The 21,003-nt window shown below is 38.2% G+C and overlaps 1 protein-coding gene across 10 annotated transcripts in view; it reads right to left on the bottom strand.

Moving 5' to 3' along the window:
* The window catches only part of ARVCF (ARVCF delta catenin family member), a 298,725-nt gene that overhangs the window by 258,462 nt on the left and 19,260 nt on the right, over window positions 1–21,003 (bottom strand). For 7 of the 10 annotated variants that reach the window (XM_072879699.1, XM_072879700.1, XM_072879702.1 and 4 more), the window contains one exon: window positions 18,968–19,036. The exons of 2 other annotated variants lie outside the window; for them this stretch is intronic. The gene's annotated coding sequence lies outside the window, so the exon portion shown is untranslated. Of the gene's footprint in view, window positions 1–1,622; window positions 1,716–18,967; window positions 19,037–21,003 lie in introns of all 10 variants that reach the window. One more of the 10 variants, XM_072879712.1, reaches the window with a different exon arrangement.

Raw genomic sequence — 21,003 nt, 5'->3', positions numbered from 1 at the left:
TTTTTTTAATCAAATTACAGCATTACAAGGTTATAATATCAAGGGTATGTCAAGACACAGGGGCTTGCAAAAGTGAATCTCTTGTGATTTCTGCATGAAAAAAGTGCTGCAGTTTCCCCAAACATAAAAGTCCTTTACACTACCTATTTAAGAAAATACCCCACAAGGTACCAGAAGAAAACCAAAGACCGTTGCTATTGTAAAACTAATCAGGATACATTTTCCCATTCGCTACCAGGTAAGGGAATTCTTCTCTTTGTAATGATTATCTTGAGTGCCTCTAATTTCCTTTTCAACTTTTTTTTGCAGAAATCCTTACAGATGCAAGACACAGAACACATTAAAGACAGAAAAACATGCATTTCCAAGTGCAACCACGTATCTTTAAACAATCTCTCTGCCAATTTTAAATTAAACACATGAAGACCTTACAACAAATTTATGAAAGGAATAAAAAACAAGCGGAACTCAGATTTCATTCATTAGTCCAAAACAGTTCTATTCTAGCCTTGTTTCAATTTGGTTTACTCTGTGGTATTTGAGGATTTTATAAAATGCACCTGCGTGTTGAACATATCCTGTGACAATACTACAAATAATAATTGCAACCTGGTGAGCTTAACTTGGCTCATCTGATTGGAATTAAGTTGCATTAACAGCATTCTGCTGAGAAATATCTGCATGACCAATAGAATTAAATGGCAGTTTAATGAGTTATCAGTCTCTAACAGTCTTTTGAGCAGTGACAACCAACTGAACAGATTCATTAACTTCTAGGTAGGCCCCAGATCAAGATTACAATTTTGGGTTGCCTGATCACATTCTCTCCACAGTATAATCAGGGAGTGGGGCAGTGTTGTCAAAACAAAGGGGGGGGGGAACACCACCAAAACCAAACCTCTTCTTACCTGTTGCTTAAAATCTAAGGGAATAAATTACTGAGATTTAGGAGGATTAGGGCTGTGACACTGGAAGCGGATGGTGACAGTAGTGCAAATGGAGCTGGGAGAAAGACTAAAAATATTCATGAAAATGTAGCAAAGTAAAAATAAAAAGCTACTACTTTGAGTTGTAACTGCCAAAAACAAGTGTGACAATGTGGCTTGATAATTCTCAGATTACTGGATTTTTTTATCTTCTGGGTTCTGTATCTTTCTCCTTCAACTGCCAGCCCTTCCCAGCAGTTGTTCTTCTTCACCTCACAATCCATGAATAAAACAGTTTCAGACACCCCTGTCATCCATTCATCACTCTGCTAAGTCCCTTTGCTGGCTCTGTTTCCCAATTTATGCATCGTAAAATTCTGTACACGTTTAACAGAGTAGCCATTTATAAATAGCTTTTATTATACAAGGCAGGCTTGATGCTCAAACAGGAGGTCAGAGATACTGGCACTTAATTCTTATACTTTTCCATTCTGCTGTTCCTCCCAATTTCTTGCAACTAGCTATCCTCAAAGAAGAATGTTAATGTTGATTTGTAATTATCTTTTCTCTTTGATGAGCCCACTTCTTTAATAGTGGGCAGTATCTCCTTTTCATACGTCAAATATTAGAAAAATGAAGAGACTAGGCAGTTATCCCCACACTGAGTCATAAATCAGCTACAGTTCTACTACTTACTGAGTCCAAGGCACAGATTCCCACGGCAACATATGGATCCTTTGTTATAGTATAATTTTGCTCAGATATATATTCCGGAGATGGGAGAACCAACTGTAAACAACAAAGCAAATATGCTTCAGTGGTAGACTGAACTGAAGCAGGGCCATGGAAACAGCAGGTGAAGCAAAGGATCAGGGTATGGATTTCACATCTAGAAACCACTACTCTGTACTAGTAGATGACAGCCTTCTTGCATCCATCTATGATGGCTTCTTGCCAAAGTCAATTTAAGCCTACCACTTTCTGCGCACTTGAGAGGAATAAAGAAAATGCTTAAAGAGCTATGGGGTTGTCATTGAGGAGAATGGCAAATGCTGCAGTATGCTGGAACTGATGGCTCCAAAAGAGGTGAAGTCTGCGTATTTGTGTGGGAGGAGAGGCTGCACAGCATCAAGGAGCTACAGGGCAGTGTCCACAAGCTAGTAAGTCCCTTTCCCTTGATTAGTGTTATGCATTGACGGACTACCCTAAAATAGCTGAATAATGGTGGAAACAAAGAGCCCACTGGGGGAGAGAAGTTGCATGCTAAAAAGATCTTCTCAAGGATAGACATTAACAGTCCTTAACAATAACAACCTCTTCCTCTCCTCGCTTGGTTCATTCTCTGGCTTACCAGTTCTTTGTGCAGGTTCTTCTATACTAGATAGAAGTTTTCCCCACAGCACAGCAACCTGTCACTATGCTTTATAAAATTAATCCAAAACTGAGGTTCTATAGGAAAATTATCATATAAGTAAATTGTAGGAAAAGCTGACGAAGAAATGTAAGAACTCAAAACACTTGCCTACTCAATTACCACTTTCAATGCTACCTAAAAATATTAAAGAAAATTATTATTGCTGAGCACTCTGAGACCAGTTTGTTAAGACACCCACTGATACGAATACTTGACCCTGCACTTAAGTATTTAAATCTTTTTAAGGTTCGTAGCCCACCCGTCCCCCCTTGAGGTATAATCTGACACACAGCCAAGAGGAAAGGCTGTTCAGAGCTCTAATAGCACAGAAACCCATTTGCAATTGCTCTTTGCATTTGTCCTCTACAAACCAGTCAAGGACCCAAGCTCTTGAAGAAATACTGCTAAATTGGACTCTGGTATTACTACAATTGCTCAGTAGCAAGGCTGCAGATGGAAATAATTCCCAAGGACTAAGAAACTTCAGAGCGCCCCAGAAAAAAGACTGATAAAGAGGAGAAAAATATGAAGAGACCCTCGAAGTGGTTTGTGCTCAGCATGTGCTGAGCCTGTCTCCTCCCTGGGCTAGCGAGTAGGGAGAGCTGGTAATGCTCCACAAATGTCTCAGGCCCCATCCTCTGTCGCACTGCCTTTGATTTGCACATTCTTCTCTTCAGTGTGTGCAGCAAGAATGTCACTGCAGAGCAAAGCAGAGAGCACCAGAGGTGGCTCACCAGCATCAAAGGAGTGTTCTCAACACTGCAGGTCATATGGGGAAGTAGCAAGAGAGAAGGCTATTGTGAGCAAGTTCTCCCAAAACTCAATTTCTCTTCTTCAACAGAGGTGAGGAAAAGAGAAAGGTGGCAGGGACAAAAAGGTCAAGCATCATCAGGTTCCATTAAAGTTCTCACTGCTGTTAAGTGTCATTAGTCTATTGCTTTGAAAAGAGGAGCTATTTGTGCTATTAGTTTTGGTGGAAATCAGGACGATTCTACCCAGAGGAACAACAACATCCTGAAAGTATCTCCAAATCAAATAAAGAGGGACAAAACACAAACACTCATTAGTTTTTAGGAGGAAGCTTGATACATTTAAATATGTAAAGCATCATGGTTGTAACAGAAAAGGACTGGGCTTAGCAACTCTTTTCTAATCAATTCCAAATTGAGGATACCTTCTTCAGAGTGCAGATGTGCAACTCTTTCCCATCAAGAGGTCACACATTCAAACAAGGCACACAGAGTAATACTATTATATAGTCCTACACTACTTCAAAGCTTCGTCCCAATTTAAATGTGATTGGCAGTACCCAGTGAACATGCTAATGCATCTGCACTTTACTGCACATACCAGGCTATTGAAAATGCTTCATAAGGTCTTCATCTACCAGGAGCACAAGCCTCTATACATTCCAATCTCTTCTGTGTAAGTTTTAATTCTTTTAGGACATGTTAAAGATGCACGCATTTATTACTGGTCTGTTGTACTCACTGATATTGCATCCAGTAGAATAAATATTTGTAACTACCCAGCAACACCTTCCGTAAAGCAAAGCATCTCAAACACTTGACAAGTATCAATTAAGTCTTGTTATGCAGAGATAGTATTTTTCTCATTTTGTAGATCACGCCATTTTATTTCCTAAAGAGGTGGAATAATTTAGGAGAATTTGTCTACAATAGGATTAACATGGAGCTGTTGCAGTTGCTGTATCCAGAAGTCTCTGTGCACCTGATAAGGGTAAGCCTCATAACCACCTACATGGTATTTGTTTATTATTTTGTAAATGTCTCTTTCCATTTTAGAGTAATACTCTACATGCATGAGACAGCCTCATTAGAAACATTACACTATAACTGATAAAAACCAAAGGAGATAGGGTCCAAAATGCAGGTTCCAGTAGGCGAGAAAAGCAATAGCTGAGATTAATTCCTTACTTAAGTCCCAAGACTTGAACAGAATGCAAAGTGCAGCAATTATATTCAAATACGATGAATGCCATAATTATGACTTCAGAGATAAGTGGAAATATTTTGAGAAGCAGTAGTTCAGATAAAGCCATATCTAAAATAGGGAGTACTAGACTTTACCTACTATAAAACAGTCTTAAGGGATTAACAATATTTGTATTTTTAATTGTTTATGTCTAACGTATGCTGTTTTGGAATTAAAGAAATAAAACCTCCTGTCTAACACACTACCATTAATAACTGCTACTATAAAGACATGAAACTCTTCTCTCTGAATCAAGGAGGAACTAGTGCCCAAGTGTTTTAAGGGATGCTTCATTTTTCCCCAAAGACCTGTAAAGCTGAGGTCTTCAATACTTGTGGTGAATATCAATGATTAATACTGACTTTAAAAATAACAGGGAACAAGCAATGGATCCTTTCCAGGTAATATCATTTCCTCTGGGATTATTGGAAGAAGGAATTTAAACATTTATTCCACAAGTTTAAAAACAATCAGGGGAAAAAAAAAAAGCAGTTATTACAGACAAAGTTTAATGGGAAGACTGGTCATCTATAAATGAAGGGCCTTCCTTATACCATTTTCTTTTTTAAGATACAGAAAATGATGGCAGGAGAATGATACTTTATCTTCACAAGTTACGGGGGCAGAAAGTCACAAGAGGCCGAAGTGATTTTCAGCTAATGTGGTATTTCTGAATGTGAGATTAACAACAGGTATTTCTGATTTAATTTGCTTTGTTTTAAAACCACTTCACTGCCCACTAATACAGAACTTCATGACAGTCATAATTCGAAGGCTGTTCATAAGTACTAGCAGAAAATTCCATGATCAATATAATCTGCCACTTTGAGCAGGGAAGACAGTATTTTTCAGTAATCTTTACCAAGTATTTCTACAAAAAAAAAAAGATAAGAAACCTCATTCCAAAAAAGTTTAGGATCTAGTAGCCAGCTTGCAATTCTATGTGTTTGGAACTGGCAGAGATGGTAATTCTTCTGTTTAAGCCAAAGCAAAAACTAATCACATATATCTTTCTGCCAGTATGCAGACTTTGATTTCAAATGATGCCCTATAAGGAGTATACTGAAATTTGTGACAAGGAACAAAGCTTAGAAAGATGGAGCAGAAGATGGAATGAATGTGAAGAGAGAAGAGGGATACACAGATTTGTTGTACAGCTCTTTGAAGGCAAGAATAAACAGAAGTTTGAGAGAAACACTGAGGGAAGGACAGTCAGCAGTTGGACAAGAAAATCACGTAAACATTATGTTGGATGGACCAAGCAAAGAAATGTCAAGGACTTTACAAGAGATCAGGGAGAGAAAGGTATGAAGTATAGGCACAACAAATTATGCTTTTGCAATTGAGAGGACAGTTTGCATTACAGAAATGAAAATGAAGCACTATCAGAAAGCAAGGAGCACCTGGGTCTTAGAAGATGACAAAAGCACAATGTTATACTACTACAACAAGAAAACCCAAACATATAAGCCCACACAAAACCCCAAGGATCCTAATTAGAGAGAACAGGGCTGACCCATAGTCCTGCCAACAAACTGCAGCGAGAATTGACAGTGACATTTTAAGTCAATGAGAATCTATTTTACTCTTCCTCCCACAACACAAACGAATAGTAGTGCTAATGAAATTCCACTCCTATTATAAATTGACAAACACAATCCTGCGTTTATCCCTTCCAGCAAAATTTGCCTTTTAACAAACTCAAACTATTCTGAAATACCCTGTGGTCACAATAGGACAAAACAAAATGCCACTCTCTCCTGCATTGCCCTTCTTCCAATTAGCTTGACTTCAGTGGACCAAGATAAAAATTTTTCTACTGTATTTTACACCTACAGTTTTGGATGAATTATATTAAAATTTACAATTTTAGTCACAGACTTTAATACGGTCTGGTTATTTATTTCACATTCGATCAAATGTTTCTAACTGAGGATGGGTTTCTAATTCATTACACCAAAATAACTTGCTTTAAAAAAAACCACCACCAAAAATCCATATGCACTGGTTTCCAGTGCTGTCTTCTCCAAAATGCCAAGGAATTACATTATATGCAGAAATTAGCAGAAGTTTACATAATAAAAATAATTGATTGGATTTTGGACCAAGATGCAAAATGTAATCTGTGCATATTTTTATTCAGAAAAATGAGAGAAAATATTCTTATTCCTTTCTTTTTAAATGAGTTTCCTCAGAAAGGCTAGATAACCTTTTCCTACTTAATTGTGGTATACTAGGAAAGAAGCCCTTTGTATCTCTCGATCAGAAGTGTACAGAGAAATAATGCTGTGTTTCTTTCAGGCAAAAAATAAATAGCTATAATATTTACCAAGAAGAAAAGAAAGAAAAAAAAAAAGAGAGAGAATAGTGTTACACTGAGAGCTGTCTGCTCTCACAAGTTAAGCAGGGCGTGATCGGCTCTCAACGTAACACACCAAATGCACCAGGTGATGCAGTAGTGCCCTCCTCTCCTCTAGGTGTCTTACACAGAAAAAAGGAAGGCAAGAGCTTTCATATTTAAGCTGAGCTGTAAGGCAGTCGATTAGCCATTAGCAAGTGCGAACAATTCCATGACACATGTGTGTCTGCTTGACAAATTCCATTGTGAGTAAAGACTTATTTTCCCACAGTCTCTAGTTTGTACATAACTCTTTCCTTCCATCCCTGAGATATTATGCATCCCGTTGAGTACAGTCAGTAATTTGCTCAGCCTGACAGTTGGCTAACATGACACATTTACTAGCAAGCTCTCCCAAATTTGAGAATTCACACTGGTATCTGCTGGGATTAAAGACAATAAATAAATGCAGCATGTCAGCTTCAGAATCCAACGTGTTTTCTGTATTTAGTCAACACAGCTTTAATACAAACTGAATGGTATAAGTATTACAAGTGTCACCACTCTTTATAAACAGCTTTTCTAGCCATTTTGTGAATAAGTCCAGACCTGTACTGTTCCATCCCTTGCTTCCACCATCATCCAGACACACACTTCAAAGAATAGTCTTCCGAATTCCTTTCTACAGATTGCATTCATCTGAACACCAAGTATCAATGCCCCTAAGATGTCTTCTCCTGCTCTTGACTTAAATAGGGTCTTCCTCAGGGACCAACCAAGCTTTTGGGACTTAAGAACTGGATCCAAGGTATCTCACCTAGTGCCTTGTCAAGCTGATTATCCCACAACTCTCTGTGGACCTGAAAACCTGACTTTTCATCATACCACAATAAATATCAGCAACTCTTTACTATATAACAGTTATATAGTAACAGAAATAGCATGAAAACTTCATCCTCAAATATAAAGCTAGGATCCAATTCTGATCTTATGCAAGCTCTAACAAGTAAAAATTGCTTCCAAAACCAAAGTTATTTTCAATTAAATGTGTCCTACTGTGCCAAGATGGCATGACTAGTTCTGAATTCCAAATAGCTAAGGTCACCATGAAAGAGCTAGAGAAGCTCTGTGCTAACTACAAACTCATTGGCAAAGATCATCTTTATATGTGATTAGTACTAGAACACAAGTATATTTACTGCAATACAACAGTTCCAAGGCCAAATGAAGAAATGCGTACCACAGAAAATCGTTTCAGAAACATACAACAGACATCTTAGCCATAGTTTACAACTTTTAATTACCTGTAAGGGGTATTATAGCACATTATTCTGACACTCCTATCTTTCAGAAAATCTGGACTCTCCAGTTTCTGTTAAAGAAACTACTGTAACTTTGTAACTACTACTACTACCAGCCCATGCATTTTCTGAAAACGGTTACTGAAGGTAACAGCAAGAGATCAATAGGACCCATTTACTATCAGCAGTTAATTCAGGATCTACAGACCAAAACAAGTTAAGTTTTGCAGTAACGTTATTATAGATAGCTTTGCCTGTACTCATCTTTGTAAAAACTCCTTATTTCTTCTAAATCACTGCTAAGAGAGTCAAATTTCAGTGGAGAGAATAAGGATTAACAAGTGAGGGTAACGCCACTCTTCCCATCAAGTTTCTAAGACTAAAGGATTCCCAGAATACTCACCACTCTGTAAAGTGCTTTTTCTTTCTTTGTATGCACTCACATGATAGCTCCACTGAAAAGGAAGGTGTTTTGGTCAAATATTATCCATTCCATTGCTATCACATGCACCAAATAAAACAGAACCTGACAACCAGGCAGCAGTAATTCTGCTCACTTGAACTAATTGAAAAACTTAGGAAATAAACTCTTTGGTCCCTGAAAATTAAGGAAGCATTGGCATGGGAAGAGATGAAAACTTACAGCAAAAAATAATTTCATCATTTGTTAAACAGTAGCAACTTTTTGTTCCCCCAAAGTACCCATACACTTTTTTCACTATTACTGCTACAACAAACACGAATTGTGGACTATGTCTTCTCACAAAAACACTACACAAATACCTACAACCTTCTCTACACAGAGAAGGCAGTAAGTTTGTTTTCCTCCATGACATTCTTAACCCTCAAAAAAGCGCAAGCTGACCTTCTCAATTTTCAAAACTGTCCTTATCTTTACCTCTCACAGAAGAATGGAAAGTCCAGGGAACAGTGAAAGAATGTAAATTCACATCCTAGCTTATTTCATAGTAACTTTCCCATATAGACAGAGTTACGTATGTTTCTTTCCCTTTATCATTGTTGTTTTTACTTAGTAAAAGATGCTTTGTCCTCATGCTCTTTGGAGGAGAGTTATGCATAGCCACAGAACTATCTAGGAACAGTTTATTAGTTTCAAGTTTTGGCACTACCTCCTTCAGGATCTGCTTTCCACTCACAGATAAGTCCTAGAATGGTAAATGCATTGACAATAGTGGGGGAAACAAGAAGAAATATATGCAGCTATAGGTCTCACCTTTGCAAAGTAAGCTCCTTTCCTAATCTGCCTCGATATACAGTTCAAATTTACTAACATCAGACAGATGAAAAATCATCCTTCCATGATCATCTGCTCCTCTGGTTCTAGACTGCACAATTCCCTTTTCCATTTTATTCCTTTGATTCAGTTAGGGACCATTACTGCTGGTAAGTATTTTGGACAGGAAAACATCAGCCTCTAATATTTAAAAAAATAATTACCTCTTTCCTATCCACTTTTATTTCTATGGAAGGTATTGCTCATGTTCATTTGAAACAATTAATATTGGTAATATTCCAGGATCACCTCCTCCAAGCCCAGGAGCGATGCATCCAAACAAAGAGGAAGTCAGGCAAAAACGCCAGGAGGCCTGCATGGTTGAACAAGGAGCTCCTGGACAAACTCAAACACAAAAAGGAAGCCTACAGAGGGTGGAAGCAAGGACAGGTAGCCTGGAAGGAATACAGAGAAATTGTCTGAGCAGCAAGGGATCAGGTTAGGAAAGCTAAAGCCCTGATAGAACTAAATCTGGCTAGGGATGTCAAGGACAACAAGAAAAGCTTCTATAGGTACTATGGTGATAAAAGTAAGACTAGGGAACATGTGTGCCCTCTCCGGAAGGAAATGGGAGACCTGGTTACCTGGGATATGGAGAAGGCTGAGGTACTCAATGACTTTTTTGCCCCAGTCTTCTCCGGCAAGTGCTCAAGCCACACTGCCCAAGTCACAGAAGGCAAAGGCAGGGACTGGGAGAATAAAGAACCACCCACTGCACGAGAAGATCAGGTTTGAGACCACCTAAGGAACCTGAAGGTGCACAAGTCCATGGCACCTGATGAGATGCATCCGCAGGTCCTGAGGGAACTGGCAGATGAAGTTGCTAAGCCACTATCCATCATATCTGAGAAGTCATGGCAGTCTGGTGAAGTTCCCACTGACTGGAAAAGGGGAAACATAACTCCCATTTTTAAAAAGGGAAGAAAGGAAGACCCAGGGAACTACAGGCCAGTCAGTCTCACCTCTGTGCCTGGCAAGACCATGGAGCAGAACTACACTAAGGCACATGGAAGATAAGGAGGTGATTGGTGACAGCCAGCATGGCTTCACTAAGGGCAAATCGTGCCTGAGAAATTTGGTGGCCTTCTACAATAGGGTTACAGCATTGGTGGATAAGGGAAGAGCAACTGATGTCATCTACGTGGACTTGTGCAAAGCATTTGATACTGTCCCACATGACATCCTTGACTCTAAATTGGAGAGACATGGATTTGATGAATGGACCACTCGGTGGATAAGGAATTGGCTGGATGGTCACACTCAAAGAGTTGCGGTCAACAGCTCAATGCCCAAGTGGAGACGAGTGACAAGTGGTGTTCCTCAGGTGTCAGTATTGGGACCAGCACTGTTTAACATCTTTGTGGGCGACATGGACAGCAGGATTGAGCGCACCCTCAGCAAATTTGACGACGACACCAAGCTGTGTGGTGCAGTCAACGTGCTGGAGGGAAGGGATGCCATCCAGAGGGACCTCAACAGGCTTGAGAGGCGGGCCTGTGCAAACCTCATGAAGTTTAACAAGGCCAAGTGCAAGGTCCTGCACGTGGGTTGGGCCAATCCCAAGCACAAATAGAGGCTGGCTGGAGAATGGATTGAGAGCAGTCCGGAGGAGAAGGACTTAGGGGTGTTGGTTGATGAGAAGCTCAACATGACCTGGCAATGTGTGCCTGCAGCCCAGAAAGCCAATTGTATCCTGGGCTGCATCCAAAGCAGCAGGATGAGCAGGTTGAGAGAGGTGATTTTCCCCCTCTACTCCGCTCTCGTGAGACCCCACCTGGAGTACTGCGTTCAGCTCTGGGGCCCCCAACATAAGAAGGGCATGGACCTGCTGGAGCAAGTCCAGAGGAGGGCCACAAAGATGATCAAAGGGCTGGAGCATCTCTCCTATGAAGACAGGCTGAGAGAGCTGGGGTTGTTCAGCCTGGAGAAGAGAAGGCTCTGGGGAGACTTTATAGCAGCCTTCCAGTACCTGAAGGGGCCTACAAGAAAGTTGGAGAGGGACTTTTTACAAGGGCAGGTAATGATAGGACAAGGGCTAATGGCTTTAAACTGAAAGAGGGGAGATTTAGATTAGATATAAGGAAGAAATTCTTCACTATGAGGGTGGTGAGGCACTGGAAAAAGTTGCCCAAACAAGTTGTGGATGCCCCATCCCTGGAAGTGTTCAAGGCCAGGTTGGATGGGGCTGGAACTAAATGATCTTTAAGGCCCCTTCCAACCCAAACCATTCTATGATTCTATGAATTATTGCTTTTTATTTAATACATGACTATGTAAGAAGGTTTGATGATAGTGCTACAACACAGAGATGGAACACCTGACAGGTCCAAGAGCAGTTAGGCATCCGTAAAAGAGCTGAACTTGCAAATTTTGGCACAGCAAGATCCATTACGCTGCAAATTTTAAATAGGATTTTCACAAACCTTCAGCTTCAGTGTTTGGGAGAAAGACATAAGCCAGCCAAAGACAGAAATAAGTCAATGGATGAGTTGTATATATATTTCCACCTGCTGGCAGAAAGTGTTTACACAGCAGTAGTATGCTTTTACAGTGGTTTAAGTCTGGAATAAATCCAATAAATCAGTGGAGTTTTTCTTGGTTAAAAAATGAACACAAAGCAGCATTTATCCTACACTGTCACTGGCACACAAAGATTATTATAGAAAGTCTGCTTTTGATAAGGCTGTATACCTCCAGATCTGGGGCCCTAATATTAGTCTAACTGATGTATAATACTTTTTTTTTTTTGAATTAACAACTGAGTGCTACCAACACACATGGCAGTTTCCCAAAACTGTAAGTAATAAGCTTAAATTACTAAACACAGAAACATATTATGATGGTGTTAATCAGGTCCAATGCTCATCAAAATACATGGTTTTTAGTTGATGTTTATTTGAGATTAAAAGGTGTTCTAAGCCAGGACTCAAAGGAATGAGCTGGTATTCACCACGTACCACTGAATTGCTATAACATGAAACCAACTGTTCTCATTTCTTCAGAACTGATTGTAGCAAAGCATGATAAAGTCAATACTACAGTTGGAAGAGGCCCTTTCCAAAGCACTACAGCTATGTCAAAAAAGCCTCCACTGTCTATAAACAGAGAGTGTGAATTAATCTCTGTTCTCCATTACATCAACAAGCACAGTATTTCCAAGTACAGACACCACACTCCCAACCTCACTTGGGGATTTTTCTGCACTGTGCACTCCAGGCTTTCATCCGATACCACTTTTAACGCTTCAGATTCATAATCCATCATCAGTGGGTTTTATCAAGTATATTCCCTAAGAGTTCAATGTTCAAGTCCCAAACAGCAGTGTGAGCTAAACATTTCATGGAACAGGAGAAACTGAGTCATCTCTACTGCAGGACTGTTCAAGAGACATGAAGAGACTAGTTTACTAGTTAGCAGACACTAACATTCTATGCTCCTTTCACAAAACCTTAGTTGAAATGTTGAAGTCTCTGCTTTCTCTCCCTTCTAACCTTGATAACATGTGTGACAAGGCTGTTTTCAAACATATTTCCAAACTCAGCTCCGTAAAAAAACTTCTTGAAAGATATACTATTGCATAAACACATGCTGGAAAGCATCTAGCCTTTGTGCTGCCCCTGTATCTATAAATACCCAGAGAGCGATGTGCAGCTACCAAACCAAATCCAAACTTCCTCCAAGAATGCTGAAAATTTTATCTTTGTCACCAAATAAAGTGTTACATCTTTCTGCCAAAATAACATCCCATACATGCATATAGTAAAACTTGAAAAAAATACCAGCAGGTATTTTCACAAATGCCTAGTGCCAAGAGAAGAAATTCTCAAAACATGAAGTGCTATGATCCATTACAGCGTTATGAATTCAATCTTCTGTCGTGGAGCTCATTGAGGTAACTATCAATTCTGATTCTCTACAGCTATCTTAAGGAGAAGAAACACTTCAGGAAAGCAAAAGAATTACCATACAATAGACTACAATTTAATTAGAAGAAGGAACATGCTGAAGATAATGTCAATGGAAGAATATGCTAATGATCATTTTAATGAGCTAAATATGCCCTCATATCCCCAGTCAAAAATGCCTGAGATCCATCTTTGCAATGGTAGGTAGCAGTTGCAAGAAACAAAAGTCTCCCTTCCTACTGATGTGGGCGATGCTAAAGCTGCAACAATTACTGGAATTCCAGTCAGGAAAGAGAAGAGGAACAAGCGATGCTTTCAGCTTCCGAGACGTATCAGGGCATACTTCCCTCCTGTCTCTGAATGCACTGTTTCACGGAAACAATCCCTGCCAGAACTCTCATGGGACAATGCATCCCTGCAGTTGTTCAAGTGTAACCCTCCAGATGGAGGGAAAATTCAGCTTCAAATCTAAAAGGCAAAGGTGACTGTTTTATTAGAGTTTAATGCTCTCAACATTACTATGTAGGTATTTTAAGGACCTATTTCAAAATTTAACAAAGTCATCAGGTTTTTAACAGGAAGACCCTTTATTTAAGTTATACAAGGAAAAAAAAAAATCTAGCAAAATTCTTACTGACAATTTTCAACAAGTTTCTACTGCAAAGTTGGCAAGTCAGACTTGTTCCATGAACATCCCTGTTGAAGCCAACAGCATCAATTTATAAACCATATATAGCTTAAAAAAAAAAAGCAACATTTAATCAATGCTTACCATAAAGCTTTTTCTAAAGCATAATTTGAAAGTTTACAATGGAAGAATATTGGAATTACAAGAAATCAGGAAAGTAGCAAGAGCCAAATAAAATTGCCTGTCCTGTTTTATAAAGTATACTTTTTAACACCTGAAGGAAGAAACAACAATCAAAAACAGTCACCATGGCAGGGTGCAGCAGCTGAAAATGGCTGCATTTCAATTGCATCTGTATCAGTTCTGCAATTTAAAGTCAATTAAGAGGATATGTTTCTGAGGGGGGGCATATTAAAGAGCAGGTATTGTAAGATATTTCTAAGACAATGCTTTATATTTATTGTTTAATTCTTTCAATCATCTAAGTTTCCTTTATCTGCTTGGAAGGGGCTTTAATGGATCTAAATAAAAGGAGAAAATTTGTCTAACATTTATGCCTTGCCGATTCTATTAGATGTTGCTATAAGAAATGTAAATCAAGAGATTGGGTCTTAAAGTTTTATTCACTGTAGTTTTAATAGACCATGCCAATATTACTCCAGCATTTCCAGAGATGTCTCCAAGAACACTGAATGAATACTAAGAAGGGCTACCATGACTCTTGCTATGGAAGTACAGATTAAATCCTAAACTTTTAATCTCCCAATTGGATCCACATGGGGAAATTCAGTATGGCTTCAGGAAATATGCCAGCAGAGATATCACAGAGGAGTTACACTGCATGTTTAACCAGAATGGAAACACTCACAGTTAGATCTTAAGGATCGGAAGTTAGTGTTTGTTTTCAATACTAATGTGTGCAAAGATGTATGACTCTTTGATAGGTGTACATTAGCATGTTTCCACATGCATATACTGTCTACAGATTATCAGTCTTTTGGGTCTTTTTTCCAGAAAAGCATATAAATTTTGAATACTAATGCATTTTAGATGAAGCAAGTTTTCTCTGAGCCATGAAGTAGAAAGCAAGAAGGCGCATAATGAAGTATCATACAGGCCTCAGCTACATGAAAGTCCACTTTTAAGGCCAACCTTATCCAGGCAATTCAGTGAAATTCTACTTCAGACAGATAAGTACTTCTGCAAGACATTTTGCTAATAAGCAGGTTATATGTGCCACGTCAAGAAATCGATTAACTACCCTACTAAAAAAAGACTGCCTGTTTTGATAATAGGTATTCCAGTAGTTCTGATGCTCCCTAAAGTGAATCATAATTTATTAAACCCTACCTGATCAAACCATAAAACATTATTTGTAGTAATACAACCTACCTTCTGTTAGTTCACAGGTAGCTGCACAAACAGCGAACTGGAGGAAACAAAACAGCCACAGCCTGCTGCACCACTGCAAGAGCGCCAGGCTTGCTCTTGCTACTGTCATCGTTGTTAGGAGGAGACCTAAGCATGTAGGGCAGCCACTTCCAACACCACAGGGGCTTGCAACCCAGGCCTCATACAGGGTAACAGAAGGAGTTCAACTCTTCAGCTGCCTGGACCGCATGATCATCTGTAAACCATGCCAGGTCACAAGCAGCACCAAGGCAAATTCCCCACGCTTTCAAACAAGTAACCATTTTTAATTAGGAGTTATAAAGTGATTCCAAATGAGACTATCAGAAATATAAGAAATTAAATCCATGCATATTGTACATAAGAATCCAGCATTCCTTTTTAAATCCACTCAACAACACCAAAAGCACTAGAATTGTCGATAATAATGAAGGCAAAATTAGGACTCATCAGCAATTCTGGAAGGGTTGTGTGATCGTTAACTAAAGATAATCACGTAGAGGTAAATTCTCAGGCATACAACACGAAGTCATCAGACTTAGTTTGTAAACTAATGTCATGCGGAGACAATAGTAAAAGTTCAACTTCAGGATAAATGAACCTGGTGTCAGATAAAACAGATAAAAATAATTTCCAAGAGCTATGTATGAAAAAATCACTAATTAACGTCTACATATAATACACACCACATGGAGGGGAAATTCCTTTCTAAAGTTACTTAGCTCAGACTTGTTTATGCTGCAAATGTTTATAAACCAAAATGCTATCTTTGGGTCATTTGAGTATTTGGGTCATATCTTGCACTTCCCAGGTATGACAAAGAATCTGATGTGCCCAAGACTTAAGTTTATTATAAACTTAACTACACACAATTTTTTAAAAAATAGCTTACTCGCAAGAAATATCAAGTGCATTAAGTAGGAGTTTGATTAATCTATAGCAATCCATCAATTAAACAGCAGTAATTCATCATTCTTGATTGTTCCAGAAAAGATGGTAAAAACCCAAAATAAGCAGACATTAATCTACAAGAAATGAATTAGGGAAAAAAAATAATTACAAGGAAAAACATGTTTATAACAGATAAAAAACACACATTCTGGATGGCTCGTGTCTGAAACCTGGCAGCCTGGAATATGTTTCAAATCAAGTCAACTCCATTTTGCACATTACAATCAAAACTGACCATTTAAATCGCACAACCACAGCTCTGGAACTATCTATTTAGCATTAATTTCTGAAAAGGCAGTTATTTTTAATGTTTCACAAATCATTTCTGGGCAACCACTGGCTAGAAGCTTTTATGCCAAATTCATTTATAATAGCATCTTCCTAGAGGGGGGAGAAAAAAGTTCTTAAGGAAAGTTGTTGCATAGCCAATACAGTATCTCACTTTTTGAAGTGTTCACCTTTGAAAAAAATAGTTAATATTTTTCTTAAATGACATCCATGAAAATGCCACTAATAATATTATATTAAGCTTTTATTAAGAGTTGAGAACTAATACACAGTTTTGAAAACATTTATTCCCAAAACTGCATGCTTTCTCTCTAATCTGGATTCCCTGTTTAGATGACCAGCAATATCTGTGATTATAGAATTTAGGCCATGTCTGCCATTACTCCAATAAGCATTCAGCCTGTCTGTTCAGACCTACTCCTGCATACAATATAATAAAACACACTGGATGATATAAGCAAAGTAATTTTAGATAACCAATTTTTATGGTGCAATGAGTTTCAGAGCTGTAGGTATTTAAAAAAAAAATCAATATGCTGGCATAACAGAAATGGTTAAAACTTCTTTCTCCTACTTAGGAAATACCTTTTTTTCATAATCAAGTCGTACAATAGTTACTTAGTTTTCTTGTAACCCTAGCTATAGCAGACTATTATACGCGTTTTTTGAAAGGAGAGGAAAAGTCTTCACATTCAGACAGCGTAACGTTACTCCCACTGAAAGCCACAGAAATTCTACTGCTGACCTCAGTGGGAGTAAGAGCAGTTCCAAATGTCTCCAGCTTTTCAGATTTTCCACCAAGATGTCTATTGCAAAAAATGCCATTCTATTTTATCATTAAAAACCACAAACCAATAACCAATCAAAATAAACCTAGAATTGTTTTACAAGTGAGCAGTCTCAGCCCATGAGTTGCACTTGTAAAGGAACTAACCAGCATTCTTCAGGGCTGACAAGCAATAAATTGAAAGCACCATCATTCTGGAAATGTATGACACTCCTGATTAAGGGTGACATACTCTTTAAAATGAGTACAGAGCATACCTCACTTCTGAAACAAGCAAATCAGTCTTAGTCATGAACTCTGTAAAAAGTATCTTTGGTAATGATAGCACAATTACTACTGTTTCTTCAGTGCAGAAGGAGCAGGAACATTTTCAAAGTTGTGCATTCCTTTACTTCACAAATATGCTGTGAAATAATAGATTGTTCATGTATCCACAAACAGCATCTCATTTGATTGCCTGCTACTTTTTTCCTAATTTTGAACAAGTTTGGTAAGAGATAACTCCTAGTTCCTGTCACTTTATTCCCTTTCACCCCTACAATTATTTTCCCTTGCTCTAAATACTACAAATTTCACCTCAGGATGACCGTTAGTGAAAAATCTCGTAAGAAATCTCCCACCTCTTCTATATTGTTTAGGATATTAAGAAGTACTAACTTGCAGTTTTGCTTGTACGATGTAAACTGCATTCTCATCTTTCACACAAAATTCTACTTTCCCTAAAACAAAGTTAAAAAGAGACTACTAAAAGAAATGAAATCAGAAAATTAAGCCTTTTAAAAGATTGAATTATTCAATCAATTTTATTAATTTAGCAAGTACAGCTGTCTTCTGTTTTTAGTAATTTAAAGAACCAACTTTTAAAAATTACATTCCTTTATCCCAACGTAGATGGTTTTTCCTTGTGTAAGAAAACTTCTGCCTGGCTAGTTATCTCAGGAATGACTTCCCAAGTCATCGGCAGTCATACAAATTAATACATTGCTTGGTCTTTGACTATGCTGACTGTACTGTTCTGACAAGGGCCCTTCACTTAAAACCAGTAAGTTAGCAGAAGGGTCAAATGCTGCAGAAAGCCATACATCCATCACACAAGTAGATAACCACTGAATTTATACCTGTGTTACGTTCACGTGGCACAGATTCCTGCACAGAGAGCTCAGAGAACCACCTCAAATGAAGTCTGATGGGGCAACTGAACACAAAACTGAGAGTGGCTGAGAGCAGGCAGTTAGGAGGTGGGAAGCCAGTTCACCTCCTGTGTAAAAGCAGGACAGCAGCAGAACAAAACATTTTGAAAAGGTCCATTTATAAAGTTTCGGAAGTTTTATTATTAGTTACATTATATTAATTCTGCATATAATTATTCATGTAGTTACATTATATGTAGAATTATAACTATTCTACATTTTGATTACACAGACGTTTGGTTTTATATGGTGGTTGCTATTCCAAGCAGACTAATTCAAACTCTTGCATATTTTAGCCATACTCAGTTCAACAGTCCTACTGTTTGAGAAAAAGGACACTAAAGACTATTACTGTAAAATGAATTTAGTCTTTCATCACTTTATTGTGGATAAAGAATGACAATTGTGACACTGTCTGGAACAGTAAATAGCAAGAAGGATTAAATTAGTAACAATTCTGCCTTCTGGATTTCATAGACATGAACATGTGTAGTTAATAAAAGAAAAAAATATACGTAAGGAAATTTTGACAACTCTTACCACCCTTTCAGGCGAGTTCTTAGGCCCCTTTCCTTGTTCATAAAGCACAACTCAAAGTTATGGATATCCCTGAAAAACATAAGACACAGATCAAACTCCGAATAGGAGCTCTGTAACTAATGTGACTAATGGCTTGTTGACCTGAGTAATGGCACAGCTCTATATACAGCTTCACGCCCAAACACTTGCCAAAAACTGCACTGCTATCCCCAGTTCAAACCAGCCAACTCAAGACTTTCATCAGCCTCTAGAGTTCTTACTTCCTGAAATCAAAGTTCATGGTAGAAATTTCTTATCTGGTTTGAATGCTCTAGTATACAGACAAGTTTCTCCTGAGATATCTGGATCACAAAGTCCAAAAATTATTTGTTTCAAGTGTACAGTAACAAGATGAAAAACAGCCAAAATGTTTCTCCTTATTATCTCTCTGCTTAAATATATTTTATCTGCATCATACGCTTTATTTCAATGACCTAACACTTCTTACATACATACAAGAATATTTTCCACAGAAAACATACATACTTGAAGTTACAGGGAAACTGGAGAATTTTTCAAGTCAACATTAACACAAAGGGTTAATTCACAGGGAACACAAACACTGTCTTGGGCTACACTTTGCCAAGTCTTTGTGTTTGTTTATTTTAACTCCAAGAATCATAAATTTCCAACTGTTTTAACCTGCCTTTGCTTCCAAGCTAGAAATTGCATATGCAATCTGATTGCATATATACACTGCAAGCCGGAAGTCGCACCTTCACCTAATGCAGAATGCTAAAAGCTAGCAGCATTGGTTACAAGAGAGAGGAGGATAAATTTTACTCTGACCTTAAAATCTAAAAAAACTTTAGATCCCCAACTCCTCTACAGAATTTCTAAAGTTAAAAAAAAAAGAAGCAAGATACTTGAATGGTAGTACCATAGAATTCTTGATTATCACTACATACTGGGCAAGACACAGAGGAATATATATATGTATATGCCCAAGTGTAGCCATACCACTACATCACCAAAGCACCACTGGCCATTGGTCCTTCTACTGGTGGCTAGACTGGATTTGCAGGACAGTCACACTGACATATAGGGTATCCCCTAACAGCAGTGATTTACATAATCAATATCACAAATAACTAGGGTTTGTTTTGGGGTGTTTTTTTTGGTTTTGGGTTTTGGGGTTTTTTTTTAACAGTCCTCAATGAAGAGTGCTCACACAAGGCCCAACCTGAACCCACTCATACCAGTAAAAAATGACTAACACTCAGACCCACAAAAGATGTATGGACACTCAACCGTAAAAATAGCTTTTTATATCAGAGAAACTGGGGTTTTTTGGGTTGTTTTTAAGAGATCTAAAAAATATGAACGAAGCTATCTGCAGACTGCTTTCATGAAGGAAGACTTTGGGTTTTTTCCCCCCATTCTTGTAAGCCAGTCAGCATTTGGCTGCCTTACAAAAACCATATATTCTACCTGTGTGCCTTCACCTTCCGTGGTAAACTGTATGTTTCATTTCATAATTTACAAGTTATAAGGCAACACTATGTCTTCATACAGTAATTCTAGTGACTTTAGGATGACACTTGATGAAAATTTATCTAATTAGTAAACAGGATGCTTTATTTATCTTCAACTCTGATAAGTAAATGCTTTTAAGTACTGCAGAACAAAGGAGAAACCTCATCACAAACATGAGACATACTAGCAAGTAGAGCACATACACAGAAATTCAGTTTGTCACAAAATAAAATTTCATTAAAAGGGTCATATTGTTCCAGAGGCAGCACTGAGGGAGATGGTGGAATCATAAGAAATGTGTTGAATCAGTACAAATCCAACCTCAGGCAAGAATTTTACTCAAAAGTTTAATCTTTATTAGCAATTCAGACTTTGCCTGCTGAGCAATTCAATCCAGAGGTCAGAAGCAAAATCTTGCCATCGCTTGCCCTTTTAAAATTTTTTTCCAAAAAATAAAATGAACACACAATTTCCCCTAACCAAAAAGAAATGCAACCAGTGATAACAATCAGAAATAATAT

This window comes from Ciconia boyciana, chromosome 15 (genome assembly GCF_034638445.1).
Source record: "Ciconia boyciana chromosome 15, ASM3463844v1, whole genome shotgun sequence".
NCBI lineage: Eukaryota > Metazoa > Chordata > Aves > Ciconiiformes > Ciconiidae > Ciconia > Ciconia boyciana.
The sequence above is the reverse complement of the archived record's forward strand: the minus strand, read 5'-3'. Positions and strand labels throughout refer to the sequence as shown.